The sequence below is a fragment of the Melanerpes formicivorus genome, unplaced genomic scaffold (assembly GCF_026170545.1).
Source record: "Melanerpes formicivorus ecotype bairdi unplaced genomic scaffold, bMelFor1.0.p_v2 SCAF_9, whole genome shotgun sequence".
NCBI classification, from domain to species: domain Eukaryota; kingdom Metazoa; phylum Chordata; class Aves; order Piciformes; family Picidae; genus Melanerpes; species Melanerpes formicivorus.
This window is the reverse complement of record NW_027142361.1, coordinates 16,521,962-16,546,301: the sequence shown is the minus strand read 5'-3', so window position 1 is coordinate 16,546,301 and position 24,340 is coordinate 16,521,962. Positions and strand designations below refer to the sequence as shown.

Here is a 24,340-nt window from a genome sequence, read left to right as displayed (position 1 = left end):
CTGGACAACCCATTCCAGGGTTTCACCACTCTCATGGTGAAGAACCTCCGCCTCACATCCAGCCTGAATCTCCCCACCTCCAGCTTCATTCCATTCCCCCTAGTCCTATCACTACCTGATATCCTGAGAAGTCCTTCCCCAGCCTTCCTGTAGGCCCCCTTCAGATACTGGAAGGCGACAATTAGGTCACCTCGGAGCCTTCTCTTCTGCAGACTGAACAGCCCCAACTCCTTCAGTCTGTCCTCATAGGAGAGGTGCTCCAGCCCTCTGATCATCCTCGTGGCCCTTCTCTGGACACGTTCCAGCACCTCCACATCCCTCTTGTAATAGGGGCTCCAGAACTGGACACAGTACTCCAGGTGGGGTCTCACCAGGGCTGAGTAGAGGGGGAGGATCACCTCCCTCGACCTGCTAGCCACACTTCTCCTGATGCAGCCCAGGATCTGATTGGCTTTGCGGGCTGCAAGTGCACACTGAGAGCTCATGTTGAGCTTTTTGTCCACCAGCACCCCCAAGTCTCTCTCCTCAGGGCTATCCTCCAGCCAGTCCCTGCCCAGCCTGTATTTGTGCCTGGGATTGCCTCGACCCAGATGCAGGACCCTGCACTTGCTCTTATTGAACTTCATGAGGTTGGCCTGTGCCCACCTCTCCAGCCTGTCAAGGTCCCTCTGGATGGCCTCCCTTCCCTCCAGCGTGTCTGCTGCACCACACAGCTTGGTGTCATCAGCAAACTTGCTGAGGGTGCACTCAATGCCACTGTCCATGTCCCCCACAAAGATGTTGAATAAGACAGGTCCCAGGACTGATCCCTGAGGGACTCCACTTGTCACTGGCCTCCACTGGGACATGGACCCATTGACAGCCACTCTTTGGGTGCGGCCATCAAGCCAGTTCCTTATCCATCTAGTGGTCCACCAATCAAACCCATGTGTCACCAGTTTGGAGACCAGGATGTGGTGTGGGACAGTGTCAAAGGCTTTGCTCAGGTCCAGGTAAACGACATCAGTTGCTTGCCCCTCATCTATTAATTTTGTCACCTGCTCATAGAAGGCCACCAGGTTGGTCAGGCAGGATTTGCCCTTGGCAAAGCCATGCTGACTGTTCCCAATCACCTCTTCACTATTCTTTTGAGCGAGTAGTGACTCCAGGAGGATCTGCTCCATGATCTTTCCAGGCACAGAGGTGAGACTGACTGGCCTGTAGTTCCCTGGTTCCTCCTTCTTGCCCTTTTTGAAGATGGGGGCAATGTTTCCCCTTTTCCAGTCTGTGGGGACTTCACCAGACTGCCAGGACTTTTGAAATATAATAGAGAGGGGTTTAGCAACCTCATCTGCCAGTTCTCTCAGTACCCGTGGGTGTAACCCGTCGGGTCCCATGGACTTGAACACTTTCAGGTTCTTCAGATGATCACGAACCTGATTTGCACTTACAATGGGCAGTTCTTCCTCCCCGTCCCTGGCTTTGACTTCCATAACATCAGGAGTGTGGCTAGAGGCCCTTGCAGTGAAGACTGAGGTAAAGAAGTTATTAAGTACCTCAGCCTTTTCCTCATCACAGGTGACCATGTCACCATTTTCCTTTCTGAGGGGGCCCACACCTTCCCTAGTCTTCTTCTTCCCATTAATATACCTGTAAAAGTTCTTAGTATTCCCTTTAATCTCCCTGGCTAGATTCAACTCAAACTCTGCTTTGGCTTTCCTAACCAGGACTCTTGCTGCTCGGGCAGCTTCCTTGTATTCCCCCTGTTCTACCTGTCCTTCCCTCCACTTCCTGTAGAGTTTCCTTTTAAGTAATAGTGTGTCCAGTAGCTCCTTGCCCATCCAGGCAGGCCTCCTAGCATTCTTACCTGCTTTTCTCTTTGTTGGTACACAGAGCTCCTGGACACAGAGGAGGTGGTCCTTGAATACTGACCAGCTGTCCTGGGTCCCTCTTCCCTCCAGGGCTTTGTCCCAGGACACTTTGGCTAGCAGATCCCTGAAGCGATCAAAATCTGCATGCCTAAAGTCTAGGGTCATGAGCTTGGAATACTTCCTCCTGATTGCCCTGAGGATGTTAAATTCAACTGCTTCATGGTCACTGCAGCCAAGGCCGTCTATGAGCCTCACATTGCTTACCAGCCCTTCCCTGTTGGTGAGAACAAGGTCCAGCATAGCACCATTTCTTGTTGGTTCCTCTACCATTTGGAGGAGGAAGTTGTCTTCTATGCAGTCCAGGAACATCCTGGATTGCTGGTGCCTTGCTGTGTTGTCCCTCCAGCAGATGTCCGGGTGGTTGAAATCACCCATGAGGACCAGGGCTTGTGACCTGGAAGCCGCTTCTATTTGCCTATGGAGGGCCTCATCTGCTTGGATCTGCTGGTCAGGTGGCCTGTAGGAGACCCCCACAGTAATATCTTCTTCCCCTGTCCTGCCTTTAATTTTGACCCATACACTCTCAACTAGCTTATCATCCCTCCCCAGTTGGAGCTCCACTGATTCCAACTGGCTATTGACATAGAGGGCAACACCTCCTCCTCTCCTTCCCTGCCTATCCTTCCTAAAGAGTTTATACCCATCTATGCCTACATCCCAGTCATGGGATTCATCCCACCAAGTTTCAGTAACAGCCACTATGTCGTGGCATCCCAGCAGCACAGTGGCACTTAACTCATCCTGTTTATTGCCCAAGCTGCGCGCATTCGCATAGAAGCACTTCAGCTGGGCTGGCCCTGTCCTCCTCTTGTGCCAAATCCCCTCGGTTTCCACAGAATGTCCTGGTGGATCATTCGTGGCTTGCCTCAGGGTAGCAAGTTGAGAGCCCTTACCAGCTCTCCTTCTCTCTACTGCTGGTGAGCTGCCCCTCTGTTTGTCACCAGCCAGCAGGAGACTATTAACCCCATCCCCCTTCAAATCTAGTTTAAAGCCCTATCAATGAGCCCTGACAATTCCTGCCCCAGGATTCTTATCCCACTCTGGGACAAGTGTGTCCCATGAGTTGTTTTCAGCTCAGGTGCCTTGAAAACCAGTCCGTGATTGTGGAACCCAAAGCCCTGTCGATGGCACCAGCCCCTGAGCCATGAATTGATCTGTCGGCCCTTCCTCAGTGTGTCCTCATCCATTGCTGATGTTAGAGGGATGGCAGAGAACACGACTTGAGCCCCTGATCCCTTTAGCATTTGCCCTAAGGTTCTGAAGTCTTTCTTAATAGATTGTGAGCCTCTCATTGTTACATCGTCACTGCCCACCTGAAAGACCAGCAGTGGGTAGTAGTCCGAAGGACTCACGAGGTTGGGAATTCTATCTACAACATCTTTTACTTGGGCACCAGGGAGGCAGCTGACCGCTCTATGAAATGGGTCTGGTCTGCATATTGGGCCCTCTGTTCCCCTCAGTAGGGAGTCTCCTATGACGATGACCCTGCGAGGTTTCTTTTCTGGGTAAGTTTTGATGGCTGGCCTGAGGCAACCTGTCATTGGTGCAGCTTCTGACCTTCTTGGGTCCTCGACCTTACCAATGACCTGTTCCTCCTGCAGAGCCTCATACCTGTTCTGTAACTGCACTGGAGGCAGCGTGCTGCTCACAGGAGCAGACTTCCTTTGTTTGCATTTCTTCCGTCGGGCAGAGACCTGTTCCCATTGGCCCTGCTCATGGGGGTTACTACAGGGAGGTTGAGAGGCTTGCTGCTGGGAAGGTATCAAACTCCCTGTTCCCCTAAGTGTTACCCCCTGTTCTGGTTTAGAAGAGATTACCCCCTGTTCTGGTTTAGAAGAGATTACATTATGGGAATCGTCAATTTTCTGCTCGCCATCTCTTCTATCTCTTAGCCTTTCTACCTCTTCTTTTAGTTTGACCACCATGCTCATCAGATCACTGACCTGCTCACACCTGAAACAGGAGCTGCTCCCTCCAGCCTCCATGTCGAGTGCCAGGTTCCAGCACTCACTGCAGCCACCTGCCTGAACATCTGCATGCTTGTGTGTGGTCTCTGTTTGGGTGCCCACTGTCCTTCTGCTAGCCTTTGCTCTAGTGGTGACCATCTTGCAGTAACCACCCTCTCTCCACACGGCTTTTTTTTTTTTTTTTTTTTTTTTTTTTTTTTTTTTTTTTCCCTGTCAGTGAGAAGGCGAGCTGCGCTTCTGAAGCTGCCTCTCTCCTCAGCCACGCGCTGGGGTCTGTTTGGTTTGCGCGCGGTCTCCGCGGCAACCCCTCCCCCAGCTACGTCACTGCCCTCCGGCAGGTAGGCAATCCGAGCCCGCTGCCCCTCCTCCTCTCTTTGGAAAGTCCCAAGCCACCAGCCCCTTACCGCCTGAAAAGCAAGGGAATTAAAGCCAAAAGCCAAACTCCCAGAGCTGCGCTTCTGAAGCTGCCTCTCTCCTCAGCCACGCGCTGGGGTCTGTTTGGTTTGCGCGCGGTCTCCGCGGCAACCCCTCCCCCAGCTACGTCACTGCCCTCCGGCAGGTAGGCAATCCGAGCCCGCTGCCCCTCCTCCTCTCTTTGGAAAGTCCCAAGCCACCAGCCCCTTACCGCCTGAAAAGCAAGGGAATTAAAGCCAAAAGCCAAACTCCCAGAGCTGCGCTTCTGAAGCTGCCTCTCTCCTCAGCCACGCGCTGGGGTCTGTTTGGTTTGCGCGCGGTCTCCGCGGCAACCCCTCCCCCAGCTACGTCACTGCCCTCCGGCAGGTAGGCAATCCGAGCCCGCTGCCCCTCCTCCTCTCTTTGGAAAGTCCCAAGCCACCAGCCCCTTACCGCCTGAAAAGCAAGGGAATTAAAGCCAAAAGCCAAACTCCCAGAGCTGCGCTTCTGAAGCTGCCTCTCTCCTCAGCCACGCGCTGGGGTCTGTCAACAGGGTTGAAGGTGAGCCCCCTCCTGTATTTCGCCTGCTGAGGTTGTGCTGCTTCTTAATTTTGGCACTTGCAAGTGCTCTGAGATTAATAAAAAGCATGACTGAATGTTATCAGTGTTGCTTTGTGCCCATACAATACAAGCTCATGTATGCTGCTGCCAATTTGACTTTGAAGTACTTAGCAACTTTGATTCTGAATTATCTTTCTTTGATATGCTGTGCAGTACGTCAGACTTGGCTTCAATTTGGGTAAAATCAAAGCAAAGGAGATACATCCATTATGTCTTTGCATTTCCTTCTAAAACTGACCTTGGGGGTTAGAAGCAACATCTGGGGCTCATCCAGTCTGTTCCTGCTAAATCAGGGTCACCCACAGCAGGATGCCCAGGATCACATCCAGGCACATTTGGAATCTGCAAAGAAGGAGATTCCACAACCTCTCTGGGCATCCTGGTGCTGTGGCACCCTCAGTGAACTGATGAAATAATTTGTATATGAGAAGGTGGTGAGATTTTGTTTAACCCTACCCATTCTCTTTCAAGGGAACATTTATTGAATACATTCTTCCTACCAAAACAGAAGAAATCCAACGTTGCTTCTCAGGTGTTTATTGGTTTAAGTGATTTGGTGAGACTCCTGAGTAAAGTCTCCTATAGTTGGGTCAGTTTTTGCTTCAGACACGCTGATGTGACCATTTCAAATATATCTTAAAGCATGTGAAGAATGGAGTGGAGAGTTGTGTCTCATACTCCTTTCAGTGATTCATAGGAAAGTGGCACATTATCCCTCTGCTGCATGTGACATGTTGTGGCTTGCATGAGCAAAAAAAATGTGAATTAAATTTCACCCTCGTAGGTTTTGAACCTTTAGGCTGAGCTTTTAAGAAAGCAATACTTTGTTCTCTTTGCCAAAATTGCACAGGGCTGATGTTTTAAATTAACTTCCTTGTATTTATTAATCTTTCCCTGAGTATATGCATTAAGATGCAGTTTGACCAGATGCTGATGAAGTGCGACCATGTGTCTGGGGAGCAGAAAAAAAGAGAAGTCAATATTTCCAGTATGAAATAAATAAATAAATAATTTAAAAAAGTGGTCAAACTATACAATCAATAAATCTAAAAAATTTAAATAAATAAATTTTAAAAAACCAAAAAGAGAGAGTAAAATAAATTGAAAGAAGCCAGCTACAAACATGAAAATAGGCTGCAAATTGAAATTTCATGGCATGTGACGCACTCATGTTCATTCAGAACAGTCAGTGTTCAAGAGGTTAATCAGAAAGTGTTCTTTATCCTTGTGGGTTCTGATTAGAAGAACATTTTAGAATGGAGATTTCTGTGTGTTGTTTAAAGAATGCCTGTAAGTTTTTGTGCTGGGTTGAGGCAGCCCCCTTCCCCACCCCTGGCAACAATAAACACTCAGACAAATGGATTGCAAAAGTGGTGGAAAGTTTAAATAGAAAGCAGAGAACATTTACAGAGAACCAAAAGAAAGATCCCAAAACAGACCCAGAGAGATGCCATCCCCACCTGAGGGTACACCCAAGACCCCCAGGGCTCCTTCTTCCCCCTCCCACTGCTAGGCTAGCCTCAGCTGGCCAGATCTGAGACTGCCCATCCCCCCATGGCCTTGGGCCTAGCCAGGCCCAAAGACAGGAGGCATCTCCCCCAGTTACCGGCTGACGGAGGAGGAAGAAAAGAGAAAGTGCGAGACTCCGCACTGGATCTTATACTGGTGCAAAGAATTGTGGTAGGAAATACTACATAATTTCCTGTGTCCACCCCTCTGGGCTGGACTTCTGGACACAGGAAGTAAACATTGCAGGGGGGCACCCAGCTCAAACTGCAACACGCCACCCCTTATTTCATACCATAATCTTTGCACCCAAACACATCATTAAATCAGAAATCATCCGTTGACATGTTTGGCAAAGTCCATATCTTCATCTGGGCGTCCACCCAAACAGTCTCTCATTCAGGCTCAAGTGTCAGTCCATTCCAGTTCTTCTTCCCTCATCTAATGGAACCTCCCAGCGATGCAGAGTTCACTCTTCTGCGGTGCAACCTCTTCATGGATCCGTTGGACATCCTGGTCACCTGGAAAGAACCTCACAACTTCTCAACCAAACCTTTATTCCCATCTCTATTTACTCAGCGGCATATTTCCACCCCTGGGGCAAGCCAGTCAGAACAATCAGGCTCTAACTGCTTCTCCACCCCTCCAGGAAAACAGCACGCTGAGCCATCCACAATACTGCACGGACCTATCCCAAGCCCAGTGCTGACCGCTTCCAGCCGCGGCCCAAGGCTATACAGATGCATGTCACAGTACAACGCCTTCCCACTAGGCGTTCGTGTACCAAGACGTGACAGCATCCAACAACTCAACCCTCCCTTGGCAGAGGGAGGGGCTGCACCACAACCTACTGAGAAGAGAGGTGGAGCCAGGTGCTCGGCGCCATTTTTGGAACTCGTCCAAAAAGGTCGAGGAAGAGACTAGGGCTGGCCCCGCCGCAGCCTGAGCGCACGGCCAGGACTGCCGTCACAGCTCTGAGCGCACGGCCGTGCTCACCGCCGCCACAGCCCGAGTGGACGGCCGGGGACCTCCGTTGCCGCTCCGAGTGCACGGCCAGTCCTGCCGCCGCCACAGCCCAAGTGGATGGCCGGGGAACGCCATCGCCGCTACGAGCGCACGGCCGGGCCCGCCGCCGCCCGAGCGTACAGCAGGGCTCTGGCTACCTCTACTACCGCGGTACCGAATCAAAATCGCCTCCACCCCTCGGGCATTCAATCACATCCTCCAGCGAAAGCCATGAGCACATCCTCAGGGCCCTTGAGAACAGCTTTCCAACTGGAGTCCCCGTTCGCCCATTGGGAGCCAGGCTCGCCCGCTCTGCTGTAGCTGGCCCTACCATGCAGCGAGAACGGACCTGACTTTGATCTGCTTGCCGCTGCCCCTCCCCCACTTCATTCCCCACCGCTTCTGCTGCTCCACAGAGAATAAAGGTGGAGGAAGGGCAGGTCCCGCATTCTCAAGCAGTGCCCCAATTCCGATGGTTAAGAACCACCCCTGCTTGAAACAGTAGGAGGGACTCTGTGCCACCGGCCACGCACCAGGTGTCCCCCTGCAATCCACAAGAACTCACACAATTGCCCCAACAACAACAATTGAGCCCCCAATGCCCAAAAAACCAAAACAACGCCCAGAACTAAATTTAAACTCTCTTATCTTTTGCAATCCTATCTTCAGAGTAGCCACAATGACCAACTCCTACTCCTGGCTGGTTCGCCAAGAATGTAAAGGGGTTGGGGGCAGACCCCCTGCCCACTGTAACCATCCTCTGCTACCAAGAATGTGCTGGGTAGAGGCAGCCCCTTTCCCCACCCCTGGCAACAATAAACACTCAGACAAACGGATTGCAAAAGTGATGGAAAGTTTAAATAGAAAGCAGTGAACTTTTACAGAAAGCCAAAAGCGCAGTGACAAAGAAAGATCCCAAAACAGACCCAGAGAGATGCCATCCCCACCTGAGGGTACACCCAAGACCCCCAGGGCTCCTTCTTCCCCCTCCCACTGCTAGGCTAGCCTCAGCTGGCCAGATCTGAGAGTGCCCATCCCCCCATGGCCTTGGGCCTAGCGAGGCCCAAAGCCAGGAGACATCTCCCCCAGTTACCGGCTGACGGAGGAGGAAGAAAAGAGACAGCACTAGACTCCGCACTGGAGTTACCATCAACAATTGGCTCAGGGGATGGTGCCAGAGGCAGAACGTTGGGTTCTATGACCATGGGACAACTTTCACTGCACCTGACCTGCTGGGTCCCCATGGGGTGCATCTATCTAGAAGGGGTAAGAGAGTCCTGGCACTGGAGTTGGCAGGGCTCATTAGGAGGGCTTTAAACTAGGTCTGAAGGGGGTGGGTGAGGCAATCGGTCCCTCTGCAGAGGTAAGAGTAGGGCACAAGGTAGGGTCAGTTGAGAAGTCAGGAACCCAGCTGCGATGCATGTACACCAATGCACGCAGCCTGGGCAACAAGCAAGAGGAGTTGGAGGTCCTAATCCATCAGGGCGACTATGATGTAGTCGCCATCTCAGAAACTTGGTGGGACAGCACCCACGATTGGAGTGCTACAATGGGGGGTTACAGGCTCTTTAGGAGAGACAGGCAAGGGAGAAGAGGAGGAGGGGTGGCTCTGTATATTAGAGAGTCAATCTCTGCCACACAACTTGAGGTGGAAGATGAGGTAGTTGAGAGCCTGTGGGTCAAAATCAGAGGACAGCCTAACAAGTCTGACATCCTGGTTGGAATCTGTTACAGACCACCCAACCAGGATGAGGAGGCTGATGAGTTGTTCTACAAGCAACTGGAGGCTGTCTCAAGATCATCAGATCTTGTCCTTGTTGGTGACTTCAACCTCCCAGATATCTGCTGGGAACTTAATTCAGCAGAGAGGAGGCAGTCCAGAAGATTCCTGGAGCGAATGGAGGACTGCTTCCTGACACAGCTGTTAAGCGAGCCTACCAGGGGACAGGCTCTGCTTGACCTGCTGTTCTGCAATAGGGAAGGGCTGGTGGGAGACGTGATCGTGGCAGGCTGCCTAGGGTGCAGTGACCACGAGATAGTGAAGTTTTCAATATGCAGGGAGATAGGGAGGAGCACCAACAGAACCTTCACCTTGGACTTCCGAAGGGCGAACTTCAGCCTGTTTAAGAAACTTGTCTGCAAAGTCCCCTGGGTACCAGCCCTCATGAACCAAGGGGTTCAGGAGGGTTGGACCTACTTTAAACAGGAGCTCTTGAAGGCACAGGAATTGGCGGTTCCCACGTGCCGGAAGGCAAGCTGGTGGGGAAGGCGACCGGCCTGGATGAGCAAGCAGCTCCTGGAGGATTTAAGGGGGAAGAAGAGGCTGTATCACCTTTGGAAGGAGGGGAAGGCTTCTCGAGGTATGTTCAAGGAAGCTGTTAGATTATGTAGGAATAAAATTAGGGAGGCAAAGGCCCAGCTGGAACTGAAGCTGGCCACCTCAGTCAAAGACAATAAAAAGCATTTTTATAAATATATTAACAATAAGAAGAAGGGCAGGAAGAACTTGCACTCCCTAGTGGACCTGGAGGGGAACGCGGTGACTGAAGACGAGGAGAAAGCTGAGGTCCTGAACACCTTCATTGCCTCAATTTTTAACAGCAAGGCAGGAGTTCAGGACGAGTGGCCTCCGGAGCTGGGCGATGGGGTCGGGGATCAGTGTAATGCCCCGGAAATCCATGAGGAATTAGTTCGGGACCTGCTGAGCCACTTGGATATTCACAAGTCCATGGGACCGGATGGGATCCATCCTAGGGTGCTGAGAGAGCTGGAAGATGTGCTAGCTAGGCCACTCTCCATCATTTTCCTCCAGTCCTGGCTCACCGGTGAGGTCCCAGATGACTGGAAACTGGCCAACGTGGTCCCCATCCACAAGAAGGGTCGGATGGAGGAACCTGGAAACTACAGGCCGGTCAGCCTGACCTCAGTGCCAGGGAAAGTGATGGAGCAGTGTGGTGGGTTGGAAGGGTAAGGCCAAGAAGCCTCCTCCCTTCCCCCTTGTAAGGTAAAGGGAAAGAAAATTGAAAGGAAAGGGAAAAAAAAACCTCACAAGCTGAATTAGCAAAGCAGTGGAGCTTTATATTTACAAAGCAATGTAGGGTATGCAGGGGAATATTTACAAATTTACAATATCTACAATATATACAAAGATATACAACAGAGTAACACAGAAATGAGAGAAACCCCCCTTGCCAAGGGGTTCCCCACCTCCGCTCTCCCCTCTCTTCCCCCCTTTTCCCCAGAGTAGTTCGGAAAAGAGGGAGAAAGAGAAAGAAAGAAGTTAAAAGCAGTTTTGTGTTAATTGGAAGCAGTTAATACAGGCCTTATCAGGTTTGTCAGTTTGAAGGCCGGAGCCTTGGCAGAAAGCCCAGCACAGAGAGAGCTGCTGCCCAAAGAAGAGGCGGAAGCAAGACTGACAGAGAAGTGCTGGAATGCCCAGTTCACTCCCAGTTCAGAAGGTGCTTCCTCCCACTTTACCAATGAAATTAGTTTAGATAATTCTTTCCGTTTACCAACTTCCGTCCACCATATTCCCTTTCTTAAGGGGACAACGTCAACCGGCCACAAGCAGATTATCCTGGCGGCAATAACTGCGCACCTGAAGGATGGCCAAGGGCTCAGGTCCAGCCAACATGGATTTAGGAAGGGTAGATCCTGCCTCTCCAACCTGATCTCTTTCTATGATCAGGTGACCCGTCTGGTGGATGTGGGGAGGCCTGTGGATGTGGTCTACCTGGACTTCAGCAAGGCCTTTGACACCGTCCCCCACAGCAAACTGCTGACTAAGCTGTCAGCTCGTGGATTGGACCATTACACTCTGTGCTGGGTTAGGAACTGGCTGGAGGGCCGGGCCCAGAGAGTGGTAGTGAACGGTGCCACATCCAGCTGGCGGCCAGTCACCAGTGGTGTCCCCCAGGGATCAGTGCTGGGCCCTGTCCTCTTCAACATATTCATCGATGATCTGGATGAAGGGGTAGAGTCAGTCATCAGCAAGTTTGCAGATGACACCAAGTTAGGAGCAGATGTTAGTCAGTTAGAGGGTGGAAAGGCTCTGCAGAGGGACCTCGACCGACTGGACAGATGGGCAGAGTCCAATGGAATGGCATTCAACAAGTCCAAGTGCCGAGTGCTGCACTTTGGCTACGGCAATCCCATGCAGAGCTATAGGCTGGGGTTGGAGTGGCTGGAGAGCTCCAAAACAGAGAGGGACCTGGGTGTGCTGATCGACAGCCACCTGAATATGAGCCAGCAGTGTGCCCAGGTGGCCAGGAGGGCCAATAGCATCCTAGCCTGCATTAGGAATAGTGTGGCCAGCAGGAGCAGGGAGGTCATAGTGCCCCTGTACTCTGCTTTGGTTAGGCCACACCTTGAGTACTGTGTCCAGTTCTGGGCCCCTCAGTTTAAGAAGGACATCGAAACACTTGAGCGTGTCCAGAGAAGGGCAACAAGGCTGGTGAGAGGCCTTGAACACAAGCCCTATGAGGAGAGGCTGAGGGAGCTGGGATTGTTTAGCCTGGAGAAGAGGAGGCTCAGGGGTGACCTCATTGCCCTCTACAACTACCTGAAGGGTGGTTGTAGCCAGGAAGGGGTTGGCCTCTTCTCCCAGGCAACCAGCACCAGAACAAGAGGACACAGTCTCAAGCTGAGCCAGGGGAGGTTTAGACTCGAGGTGAGGAGGAAGTTCTTCACCGAGCGAGTAATTGTCATTGGAACAGGTTGCCCAGGGAGGTGGTTGAGTCATCGACCCTGGAGGCGTTCAAGAGGAGATTGGACGTGGCACTTGGTGCCATGGTCTAGTCATGGGGCCTGTGTTGATAGGTTGGACTCGATGATCCTCGAGGTCCTTTCCAACCTAAGTGATACTGTGATACTGTGATACTGTGACTGTGGATCTTATAGTGGTGCAGAGAATTGTGGTAGGAAATACTACATAATTTCCTGTGTCCACCCCTCTGGGCTGGACTTCTGGACACAGGAAGTAAACATTGCAGGGGGGCACGCAGCTCAAACTGCAACAGTGTTAGATGGATTATTTTTTTAGAATTAAATCACCTCTGATTTCAGTGTCGCCACAGCCCCATTCTGTAGGTCTTGTTAGGGAAACAGATGAACAAAGAGCTGAGTATAATTCCTGCATCTTAATGTTAGGAGTGAATTAATCCAATCACTTATTCCCAGATATACAGGACAACAAAGTCGTTGAATAGAGTAGAAAGGCTTTTCCTTATTTTGAAGCATTATTGTGATTCCAGTAGCACTCCTGCTGTGCAAGATTCCCAAATGTAAATAGAGGCATGGATCTGGTCCAGAATATTAACATGCTGTTCTGCCACTCTTTTTGATTTGGCATCTCCTCTGTCATGAGCTGAGCCTAGGAGAGAGGTACAAAGCTCGAACCTAGCCTAGGTCTGACAGGGCTTGATGCAGCCTTTGTGGGTAGCCTTTACAAGCCCTGTGGTTGTTGCATGCCTAAGTTTTTCATTGTGAAATGAACACAGTAACAGCTCCTGACTCGTGGACGGGTTGTGGAAGTAAAGATTATAAGGCACTTACATGTCTGTCAGAAATGTGACCTGCAGCAGCACCCACCTCTGGGGCTGTGGTGTCCAGCCATATCCATTTCAACTCATGACTCCAGTCAGAATGGCACTGAGATCCTTCGGCAATTTCACAGCACAGGCAACAGCATCTGGTGTTTGTGCTCTGGCTTTGTTAATCTAGCTAGCACAAAGCCAGGTCTATTAAGGCAGCCATTAAGATGGGTGGTTGTGGTTTAGGATGGTTTGTCTCAGCAGGATAGACTTTCTCTGCGCCAAGAATTACAGGATGCCTACCACAATGAGCGACCATCAGTGGATTTAACTTCACTCTGTTCCTGTCATTGAGAAGCAGCCAGAGACTAGAGATGCCTGTGAATAATTTCATTATCAGAGAAAAAAAAAAGCCATGAGAAAGCTCCACTTAATGCTGGTGCACCTATTCTGAAGCTCTCTCCTGCTATATTCAGCAATATTCCTGATCATTGCTGTGTCAGAAAATACCAATGTTTGGGAACTGTACTAATGCTCACATTCAGACCTTGCTTTTTTTACAGAACTTACCTTTTCATCCTGATATTTCTCCCATTATAGGGATTTGGTATGTTGCTAATGGAAGAGGCAGAAGGAATAGCCAAGGAGGAGCATGGGTAGTGGAAAATTGCTGTAATTTCAGGTACCTTTGCTTTATCCCTTTTATTTTTTTTCTTTGTATCCTATTCTGAAAATAATCCCACTGCAGCCAACGCAACTGCTTTGAACATTCGCATTAGGTAGAAAATGAGAATCACCAGAAGTTTCTTCTTAATGGAGTGAAATTCCATTGTAGCTTGCATCAGGCAATAGGAAGCAGCACAGCAGAGGACACACTGCAGGGTACCATCCTGCTCCTAGCTCTGAAGGAGACAGACTGTGTGACTGTGGGTTTCTCCCTTCTACAAACCCTGCTATTTCCAACCTCCCTGATTTGGCCTGGTCACAGGTTGTTATTGGCAAGGCTGTTTTACAGAGCTTATGAGGATAGAAAATTGCCAGCCTCCATTTTAGAGTCTTTCTGCAAGCACCATCATTAGGGTGAACAGATGTGCTTTTAGAATACATTAAGCATTATCATGAAGAAGGGAGCTGAAGAAGAAAGAGCTGCAGCTCCTGTCTTCTGTTTAATTTTCAAGACTGTGACAGGGGAGAGTGGCATCAGTTCCTCGTGCATGTGTGTGTGTGAAGTCAGGGCCTCCTTTGTGTCTTAATTTATCTTACATGAGCAGTTACGGCGGCTATAGAAAGCTTTTACAGGCATGTAATGGGGGAAGCTGATGAATGCAGAGGTACAGAAACTCTTGTTGGCATAAGATTAATGTATGCAAACAGAATAGCTGTAGAAGAGACCTTTTGCAAAAAATAATCATCTGCTGCCCCACTGAAAAGCAGAAATCCACAACTTGGATCCAGCCTGCTGAGTGCCGAAGTGAAGAGCTTCTCTCTGTGTTTCCAGCTGTGTAATGTCTCTGGCTGTTGAAAAGCCAAAGTGGGCTGTCTCAACAAGTACTTGCGACAAGGGCCACAGCGTGAGGACAGTGTGCAGGCAGTAGCCAGGTGCTTAAAGAGAATTCTGTATTCTCTGGACTTGCTATTTCTTGTTTGCTGAAGATGTGTGTCAGTCGTGTTTCCCTGTTGCTGCTGCATGGGTGTTAATTTCAATAGGGAATTTCATGTGGCTAAGAAATGTCTATACCATGTTGCTCCTCAGTAAATCACAGATTCTTAGCATGGTAGCAGTTGGAAAGGACCTCTGGAGGTCATCTAGTCCAACCCCACTGCTAAAGCAGGGTATGAGAAACTGGTTATAATATTTGGCTTTCACAAGGGGAATTATTGGGGACTGTGGGGCTCGATCGTTGGCCTGGATCGTTGGGCTGGATTGTTGGGCTGATGGTCTGTATTGTGTGGGGTATTGGGAGAGAAAGGGGAGGTGCCAACAGGTCTAAAGACTGGCCAGGTCAAAAGTGCAGGTTTTGTCTGTCCCGATGGAGAGGGGTGGGAGCGTATTGGGGAATATATGAATATGTATATTTTAATATATTAATATGTATGTTTGCCGTCTATATAAGTTCAACTCGTGTTGTTAGGGTGCGCCTCTAGCAAACTTGCTATGCGCCCAGCGCTGTGTTGCCTTTATTTTATAATAAACTGGTTATAAATTTTCAGCAGTGAGTTTGTTTCTCACAATTTGGTGACCCGACGTGATTACCCTGCCTGCAACGACTTCACGGACCCTTCGGAAGGGGGGGCGCCCCCGCCGATTTTGGCGGCCCGGAAGAAGGATCCTGGAAGCCTCTTGGAACATGGGTAGATTCAGCCAAAAGTTGTAAGATAAAGGCAAGGGAAGGAGCTCCCAACTGTCGCGACTGCCTGTAATTCTAGTGCACAAAGACCCGGGCAAGAAAAGGGCTGTAAGTATTGTCCGGTTGGGCGGGTATTGAGGTCAGTGAGAGTGTGTGCATGAGACGTGAGCTGGACAGTCCAGTCTCACGAAGTGAGTGTGGAGTCCTTCTAACTGCGTTTCCAAGCTCTCGCAAGGGACTTGTCCAGTGAAGGGACGAAGCGATTGGGGACAGAAAGCGTGGACCTCGGGAAATGGGGCAGGAGTCGGGTAAACAGACCAGCCCCGGGAAAAATGGGAGCGAAAGGGTACCCAGGGATATACCCCTGGACAGCCCTCTGGAGTTACAATTAGCGTATTGGGAAGAGAATCCTAATACACGGGATAAAGATCAGGGAACAATGATATATTATTGTATGGAGAAATGGGCTAGAGAGAAGATCAGATCAGACAATTTATTTTGGCCCCAATATGGGTCCTCAGAAGGATGGATCTGTCAGGCTCTCAACCTTTATGTTAACAGTAAGGAGCCTTTTAATCAGGAGGAGAGTGAATATGCCGCTTGCTGGAAAGGCAGCGTCTGGTCAGCAGCGGAAGTAATGGTTTTTAAGGTGGAGGAAGAGGAAGAGCCAGAACCTGAAAAGTGGGAACCACTGAATCACTTACCCCCACCTTATAACCCTGCAGTACCTGCAGCCCCCGTCCTCCCTACAGCCCCCGTCCTCGGCAGTCCCCCTCCCCTCGGCAGCCCCCCTCCCCTCGGCAGCAACGGCCCCCACCCCCCCTGCAGAGGGACACACTAGCAAATCCACCCGCCAAAGGAGAGGAGGTAGGCAACCTAGAAGACAGGCAAATGTCATGGTTTTAGAGGAAGAGTCTACTGACTCAGACAATCCACATGAAGGAGTGCCCTTATATCCTTTGAGAGAGGTGCCCCTGGGGGGAGCGAATGGGGGAATTGGATATGTAAATGCCCCTCTCACTTCTACTGAGGTGAGAAACTTTAAGAAGGAATTAAAAGGTCTCCTGGAAGACCCAATTGGAGTAGCAGAACAATTTGATCAATTTTTGGGGCCAAATATTTACACGTGGGAAGAAATGCAATTAATCATGGGAATCCTTTTTATTTCAGAGGAAAGACAGATGAATAGAACAGCTGGAATGAGAATTTGGGAAAGGGAAAATCAGCAGGGACCTCCAGGTGATCAAAAGATGCCCCTAGCTTCTCCTAATTGGAACCATAATGATGATAGGGGCAGACAAAACATGAATGAATATCGAACCTTGGTTATTAGAGGCATACAGGAAGCAATACCCAGGGGGAAAAATACAAAAAAAGCATTTGATAGTTGTGAGAAATGAACTCACTGCTGAAAATTTATAACCAGTTTACTATAAAATAGAGGCAACACAGCGCTGGGCGCATAGCGAGTTTGCTAGAGGCACACCCTAACAACACGAGGTGAACTGATATAGATGGCAAACATACATATTCATATATTAAAACGTACATATTCATATATTCCCCAGCACACTCCCACCCCTCTCCATCAGGACAGACAAAACTTGCACTTTTGACCTGGCCAGTCTTTAGACCTTTTGGTACTTTAACACACAGAACATAGATTAATCCTCTGTCCTAATCACTTCAAATTATAAAGACAACAGCATACATTTATAACCACACACACTCTCAGCACATCATTATAGTGCAGCAGAAAAATCTAAATAACCAGTTTACCATTACTATTACACTTTACCCATCCCCAATGACATCAAGTCCCAGGATCTTTTATACACAAAATGAAATCCTCGGTATTTTCTTGCAATGCAGATTCAGATGTTTCAAAAGGTGGGTTTGTCTCGCTAGTTCCAGAGCCTTCAGACTGAGGTGTTCCTGAAGTGGTCCTTTTACTCACGAAGCATGTGTCCACCCTTGTTTTGCAGTATGGACAGCTGTATCTGTTGTTAACAAAACCAAGAAAAGATCCCTCCCGGGGGGAATTAGTGACTCTCCTTTCCCAGTTGTTATTAACACTTTACCCCCAGCTTCAATCCCATATAGTCAACAGGGAAGGGAGGAAATCCCTACTGATTGGCTCGAGAGGTTACGGAAAAATATACAGCAATATTCAAGAATAGATCCCAGCAGTCTGGATGGCCAGATATTGTTAAAGGTAAATTTTGTCATTCATTCCTGGCCAGATATTAGAAAAAAATTGGAAAAAATAGAAGATTGGCAAGATAGAGGACTTCAAGAGTTATTGAGGGAAGCGCAGAAGGTGTATGTGCGTAGAGATCACAGTATCACAGTATCACAGTATCACTTAGGTTGGAAAGGACCTCGAGGATCATCGAGTCCAACCTGACACCGCAGACCCCATGACTAGACCATGGCACCAAGTGCCACGTCCAATCTCCCCTTGAATGCCTCCAGGGTCGATGACTCAACCACCTCCCTGGGCAACCCATTCCAATGACGAATGACTCGCTCGGTGAAGAACTTCCTCCTCACCTCGAGTCTGAACCTCCCCTGGCGCAGCTTGAGACTGTGTCCCCTTGTTCTGGTGCTGGTTGCCTGGGAGAAGAGGCCAACTCCCTCCTGGCTACAACCACCCTTCAGGTAGTTGTAGAGGGCAATAAGGTCACCCCTGAGCCTCCTCTTCTCCAGGCTAAACAATCCCAGCTCCCTCAGCCTCTCCTCATAGGGCTTGTGTTCAAGGCCTCTCACCAGCCTTGTTGCCCTTCTCTGGACACGCTCAAGTGTCTCAATGTCCTTCTTAAACTGAGGAGCCCAGAACTGGACACAGTACTCAAGGTGCGGCCTAACCAGAGCAGAGTACAGGGGCACTATGACCTCCCTGCTCCTGCTGGCCACACTATTCCTAATGCAGGCCAGAATGCTATTGGCCCTCCTGGCCACCTGAGCACACTGCTGGCTCATATTCAGGTGGCTGTCGATCAGCACACCCAGGTCCCTCTCTGTCTGGGAGCTCTCCAGCCACTCCGACCCCAGCCTATACCTCTGCATGGGATTGCCATAGCCAAAGTGCAGCACTCGGCACTTGGACTTGTTGAAAGCCATCCCATTGGACTCTGCCCATCTTTCCAGTCGGTCGAGGTCCCTCTGCAGAGCCTTTCTACCCTCTAATTGACTAACATCTGCCCCTAACTTTGTGTCATCTGCAAACTTGCTGATGACTGACTCTACCCCTTCATCCAGATCATCAACGAATATGTTGAAGAGGACGGGGCCCAGCACTGATCCCTGGGGGACACCACTGGTGACTGGCCTCCAGCTGGATGTGGCACCGTTCACGACCACTCTCTGGGCCCGGCCCTCCAGCCAGTTCCTAACCCAGCACAGAGTGTAGTGGTCCAATCCACAGGCTGACAGCTTAGTCAGCAGTTTGCTGTGGGGGACGGTGTCAAAGGCCTTGCTGAAGTCTAGGTAGACCACATCCACAGGCCTCCCCACATCCACCAGGCGGGTCACCTGATCATAGAAAGAGATCAGGTTGGAGAGGCAGGATCTGCCCTTCCTGAATCCATGTTGGCTGGACCTGAGCCCTTGGCCATCCTTCAGGTGCGCAGTTATTGCTGCCAGGATAATCTGCTCCATCACTTTCCCTGGCACTGAGGTCAGGCTGACTGGCCTGTAGTTTCCAGGTTCCTCCATCCGACCCTTCTTGTGGATGGGGACCACGTTGGCCAGTTTCCAGTCATCTGGGACCTCACCAGTGAGCCAGGACTGGAGGAAAATGATGGAGAGTGGCCTAGCTAGCACATCCGCCAGCTCTCTCAGCACCCTAGGATGGATCCCATCTGGTCCCATGGACTTGTGGATATCCAAGTGGCTCAGCAGGTCCCGAACTAACTCCTCATGGATTTCCAGGGTATTACTCTGCTCCCCGACCCCAACGCCCAGCTCCGGAGACCACTTGTCCTGAACTCCTGCCTTGCTGTTAAACATTGAGGTAAAGAAGGTGTTCAGGACCTCAGCTTTATCCTCATCCTCAGTAACTGTGTTCCCCTCCAGGTCCACTAGGGAGTTCAGGTTCTTCCTGCCCTTCTTCTTATTGTTAATATATTTATAAAAATGCTTTTTATTATCTTTGACTGAGGTGGCCAGCTTCAGTTCCAGCTGGGCCTTAGCCTCCCTAATTTTATTCCTACATAATCTAACAGCTTCCTTGAACATACCTCGAGAAGCCTTCCCCTCCTTCCAAAGGTGATACAGCCTCCTCTTCCCCCTTAAATCCTCCAGGAGCTGCTTGCTCATCCAGGCTGGTCGCCTTCCCCGCCGGCTTGCCTTCCGGCACATGGGAACCGCCAATTCCTGTGCCTTCAAGAGCTCCTGTTTGAAGTAGGTCCAACCCTCCTGAACCCCTTGGTTCATGAGGGCTGGTACCCAGGGGACTTTGCAGACAAGTTTTTTAAATAGGCTGAAGTTCGCCCTTCGGAAGTCCAAGGTGGAGGTTCTGTTGGTGCTCCTCCCAATCTCCCTGCATAATGAAAACTTCACTATCTCGTGGTCACTGCACCCTAGGCAGCCTCCCACGATCACATCTCCCACCAGCCCTTCCCTATTGCAGAACAGCAGGTCAAGCAGAGCCTGTCCCCTGGTAGGCTCGCTTAACAGCTGTGTCAGGAAGCAGTCCTCCATTCGCTCCAGGAATCTTCTGGACTGCCTCCTCCCTGCTGAATTAAGTTCCCAGCAGATATCTGGGAGGTTGAAGTCACCAATAAGGACAAGATCAGATGATCTTGAGACAGCCTCCAGTTGCTTGTAGAACAACTCATCAGCCGCCTCATCCTGGTTGGGTGGTCTGTAACAGATTCCAATCAGGATGTCAGACTTGTTAGGTTGTCCTCTGATTTTGACCCACAGGCTCTCAACTACCTCATCTTCCACCACAAGTTGTGTGGCAGAGATTGACTCTCTAATATACAGAGCCACCCCTCCTCCTCTTCTCCCTCGCCTGTCCCTCCTAAAGAGCCTGTAACCCCCCATTGTAGCACTCCAATCGTGGGTGCTGTCCCACCAAGTTTCTGAGATGGCAACTACATCATAGTCGCCCTGATGGATTAGGACCTCCAACTCCTCTTACTTGTTGCCCAGGCTGCGTGCATTGGTGTACATGCATCGCAGCTGGGTTCCTGACTTCTCAACTGACCCTACCTTGTGCCCTACTCTTACCTCTGCAGAGGGACCGATTGCCTCACCCACCCCCTTCAGACCTAGTTTAAAGCCCTCCTAATGAGCCCTGCCAACTCCAGTGCCAGGACTCTTTTACCCCTTCTAGATAGATGCACCCCATCAGGACCCAGCAGGTCAGGTGCAGTGAAAGTTGCCCCGTGGTCATAGAACCCAAAGTTCTGCCGCTGGCACCATCCCCTGAGCCAATTGTTGATGGTGTGGGTTCTCCCATTCCTCTCAGTGTACACCCCTGACACTGAAGGAATTGAGCAGAACACCACTTGAGCTCCTGCCCCATCAATCAATTGTCCAAGGGCCCTGAATTCCTTCTTAATTGTCCTAGTGCCCTTCCTGTCAATCTCATCACTCCCAGCCTGTATTACCATCAGAGGGTAATAGTCAGTGGGCTGGATTAATTCAGGGAATCTCTTCGCAATGTCCCTAACCCCTGCCCCTGGTAGGGAGCAGACCTCCCTGTGGGATGGGTCGGGACGACATATGGGTCCCTCAGTACCCCCCAGGAGAGAGTCCCCAACAACTATAACCCTTCTCCCTTTCTTTGTGGAGCTAGTCGTTATAGCCGGTGGGGACCGCTTGGGCTTAGGCTTCCCCCCAGAGCTGGCCGTTACAGCTGGTGGGGTCCGCTTGGCCTTAGGCTCCCCTCTGGATGGCTGCTCTTCAGCCTCAGCCCTCTCATCCTTACTGCCCTCAGCCTGCAGGGCCTCATACTTATTATGCAAGGGCAGAGGAGGAGGAGGAGAGGGTCGGGGTGGATTTCTCTTGCCACCCCTGGCAGGGACCCGTATCCATCCCTCTCTGCCTCCAGAAACCCTTCCCTCAGCAGGGGAGATCTGCAGAGCCTTCTCCTGGAAGTCTAACTCCCTTTCACTTTCCCTTATGGTCCTTAGCCTAGCTACCTCCTCCTTCAGCTCGGCCACTTCATCCTTCAGCTCTGCCACCATGCTGAGGAGAAAATTCACCTGCTCACACCGGACACAGGTGTCCTCTCCCTCCCCCTCTATTCCAAGTGCCAGGCTGAAGCACTCTCTGCAGCTGACAGCCTGGACTCCAGCATGTTGGTGAAACAGCTCTGTCTGGGCAGACGCTGCTTTTTTACCCTTCGTCCGAGTGACGACCATGATGCAATGTTTAAGGTTCGGGTTTTCTGTTTGGGATTTTTTTTTTTTTATTTTTTTTTTTTTTGTCACCCGGCTGCTAGCCTAGCTACTGAGCCAAACTGGCGCCGCGCGCACAGCCCGGGCGGCTTTTAAAAACTGCCGCGGCTGACGTCAGGCTCCCGTGACCCGTGCAGGCTCTCGTGAGCACGATCCTGCCGGCTCCTCCCCCTACTAGCAGTCCTCCCGACCCGCGAAGCCCCGAAAGGAAAGCAAAAGCAAAAGAAAAACCCCGAGAAACTCACAGCTTAAGCGGAGCGGTTCCGGACGAGCGGTCCCGATCAGCTACTGAGCCAAAATGGCGCCGCGCGCACAGCCCGGGCGGCTTTTAAAAACTGCCGCGGCTGACGTCAGGCTCCCGTGACCCGTGCAGGCTCTCGTGAGCACAATCCTGCCGGCTCCTCCCCCTACTAGCAGTCCTCCCGACCCGCGAAGCCCCGAAAGGAAAGCAAAAGCAAAAGAAAAACCCCGAGAAACTCACAGCTTAAGCGGAGCGGTTCCGGACGAGCGGTCCCGATCAGCTACTGAGCCAAAATGGCTCAAATGGATGAGGAAAAAGCAAAAGCTAAGGCCAAAATTATGGTAGCCAGCATGAGGGAAGCAGGTCAGGTGGGGAAACCTGAGAAGAAAACACAATTCTCCCACCCTCCGTCTCCTTGACCTAAGAGGGATAAAACCCCCAGGCCTCACTGGGACCTGGGGAATGCTCAAACTGGAAGTAAGGGTACTGAATGTTATTATTGTGGGAAAATTGGACATTTTAAACGAGATTGTCAAATGAGGAAAAGAGATCTTAAAGTTTTTGAGGAAGATCAGCAATAGGGGTGTCAGGGGCTCTTTTACCTGGGGCAAAAATACCAACAGGAGCCCTTGATAAAATTAAAAGTAGGACCCCAGGAAGAAATTTTAGAATTTTTAGTAGATACAGGAGCTGAACGTACTTGTGTTACCAAGGTTCCCGAAGGGTGTGTGGAGAGCAAAAATACTGTAAAGGTTTTAGGGGCAAAGGGGGAAGGGTTTAAAGTCCCTGTAGTTAAGGATGTTAAATTAGAAACTGAGGCGAGAATTGGGGTAGGAGATATTTTGGTAGTGCCAAGCGCAGGATGTAATTTACTAGGGAGAGACTTACAAGTTCAATTGGGCATAGGGGTAGTTCTAGAAGAGGGGCAGATGAGGGTCAGAATATTACAATTAAACACTGAGGATGAGGCAGGGATTAACCCAGAAGTCTGGGCCAGTGAAGAAAATACAGGGAGCTTAGATATTGAACCTATACAAGTAACTATAGAGCAACCAGAACGTCCTATCAGAGTAAAACAGTATCCCATATCTAAAGAAGGGAGAGAGGGATTAAAGCCAGTTATAGACCGCCTCCTTAAAGAGGGGACCTTGGAACCTTGTATGTCCCCGCATAACACCCCCATACTACCAGTAAAGAAAGAGGATGGAACTTACAGGTTGGTGCAAGACCTACAGGAGGTCAATAAGAGAACTGTGACTCGGTTTCCTGTAGTTTCTAATCCTTACACATTGTTGAGTCACATACCTCCAAATCATAAATGGTATAGTGTAATAGATCTTAAAGATGCCTTCTGGGCCTGCCCATTAGCTGAAAACAGTAGAGATATCTTTGCCTTTGAATGGGAAGATCCAGTCACCAGGAGAAAGCAACAATTGAGGTGGACCAGATTGCCCCAAGGTTTTACAGACTCTCCCAATCTGTTTGGTCAAAACCTGGAAAAATTGTTATTGTCATTTCCACAGGAAAGGGATGTTTTAATCACACAATATGTAGATGATTTATTAATTTCAGGAGAAGGGGCAGTTGAAGTTAGAAGGACCACCATAAACCTCTTGAATTTCCTGGGAAATTCGGGATTAAGGGTATCTAAAAACAAATTACAATTTGTGGAACCTGAAGTTAAATATTTAGGACTATGGTTAATTAATGGAGCCAGGAAGATAGATCCTGAAAGAGTAGAAGGGATTATATCTCTCCAAGCCCCTAAAACAAAGAAACAAGTCAGAAGATGATTAGGGTTAGTAGGATATTGTAGATTATGGATTGAGAGATATAGCCAGTTAGTCAAGTTTTTATATGTGTGGTGAAGGCACATTATGCCCCGATACTGAATCTTGTCCCAGCATGTGGGCAAGTTCCCCCTCCTCCAGGAGGAAGACAAAAGCCAATGCATTAGCCAGGCTTGCACGCACCCAGCGCATGCAGCGCTTGTGCTTACACCAAGTATGGGCATAATTCTAGCTTCACTCTTTCTATAGGCTGAAGCCAGTTTCATAGTTTCATAGTTTCATAGTTTCATTCAGGGTTGGAAGGGACCACAAGGATCATCTAGTTCCAACCCCCCTGCCATGGGCAGGGACACCCCACACTATATCAGCCTGGACAGAGCCTCATCCAGCCTGCTCTTAAACACCCCCAGGGACGGGGCCTCGACCACCTCCCTGGACAACCCATTCCAGGGTTTCACCACTCTCATGGTGAAGAACCTCCTCCTCACATCTAGCCTGAATCTCCCCACCTCCAGCTTCATTCCATTCCCCCTAGTCCTATCACTACCTGATATCCTGAGAAGTCCTTCCCCAGCCTTCCTGTAGGCCCCCTTCAGATACTGGAAGGCGACAATT

General features: G+C 50.1%; 1 long non-coding RNA gene across 1 annotated transcript in view; it reads left to right on the top strand.

The window, feature by feature from the left end:
• The window catches only part of LOC137443444 (uncharacterized), an 80,035-nt gene that overhangs the window by 382 nt on the left and 55,313 nt on the right, over window positions 1-24,340 (top strand). Inside the window, exon 2 of the long non-coding RNA XR_010987880.1 lies at window positions 13,534-13,615. This is a non-coding gene — a long non-coding RNA (uncharacterized lncRNA). The remainder of the gene's footprint in view (window positions 1-13,533; window positions 13,616-24,340) is intronic.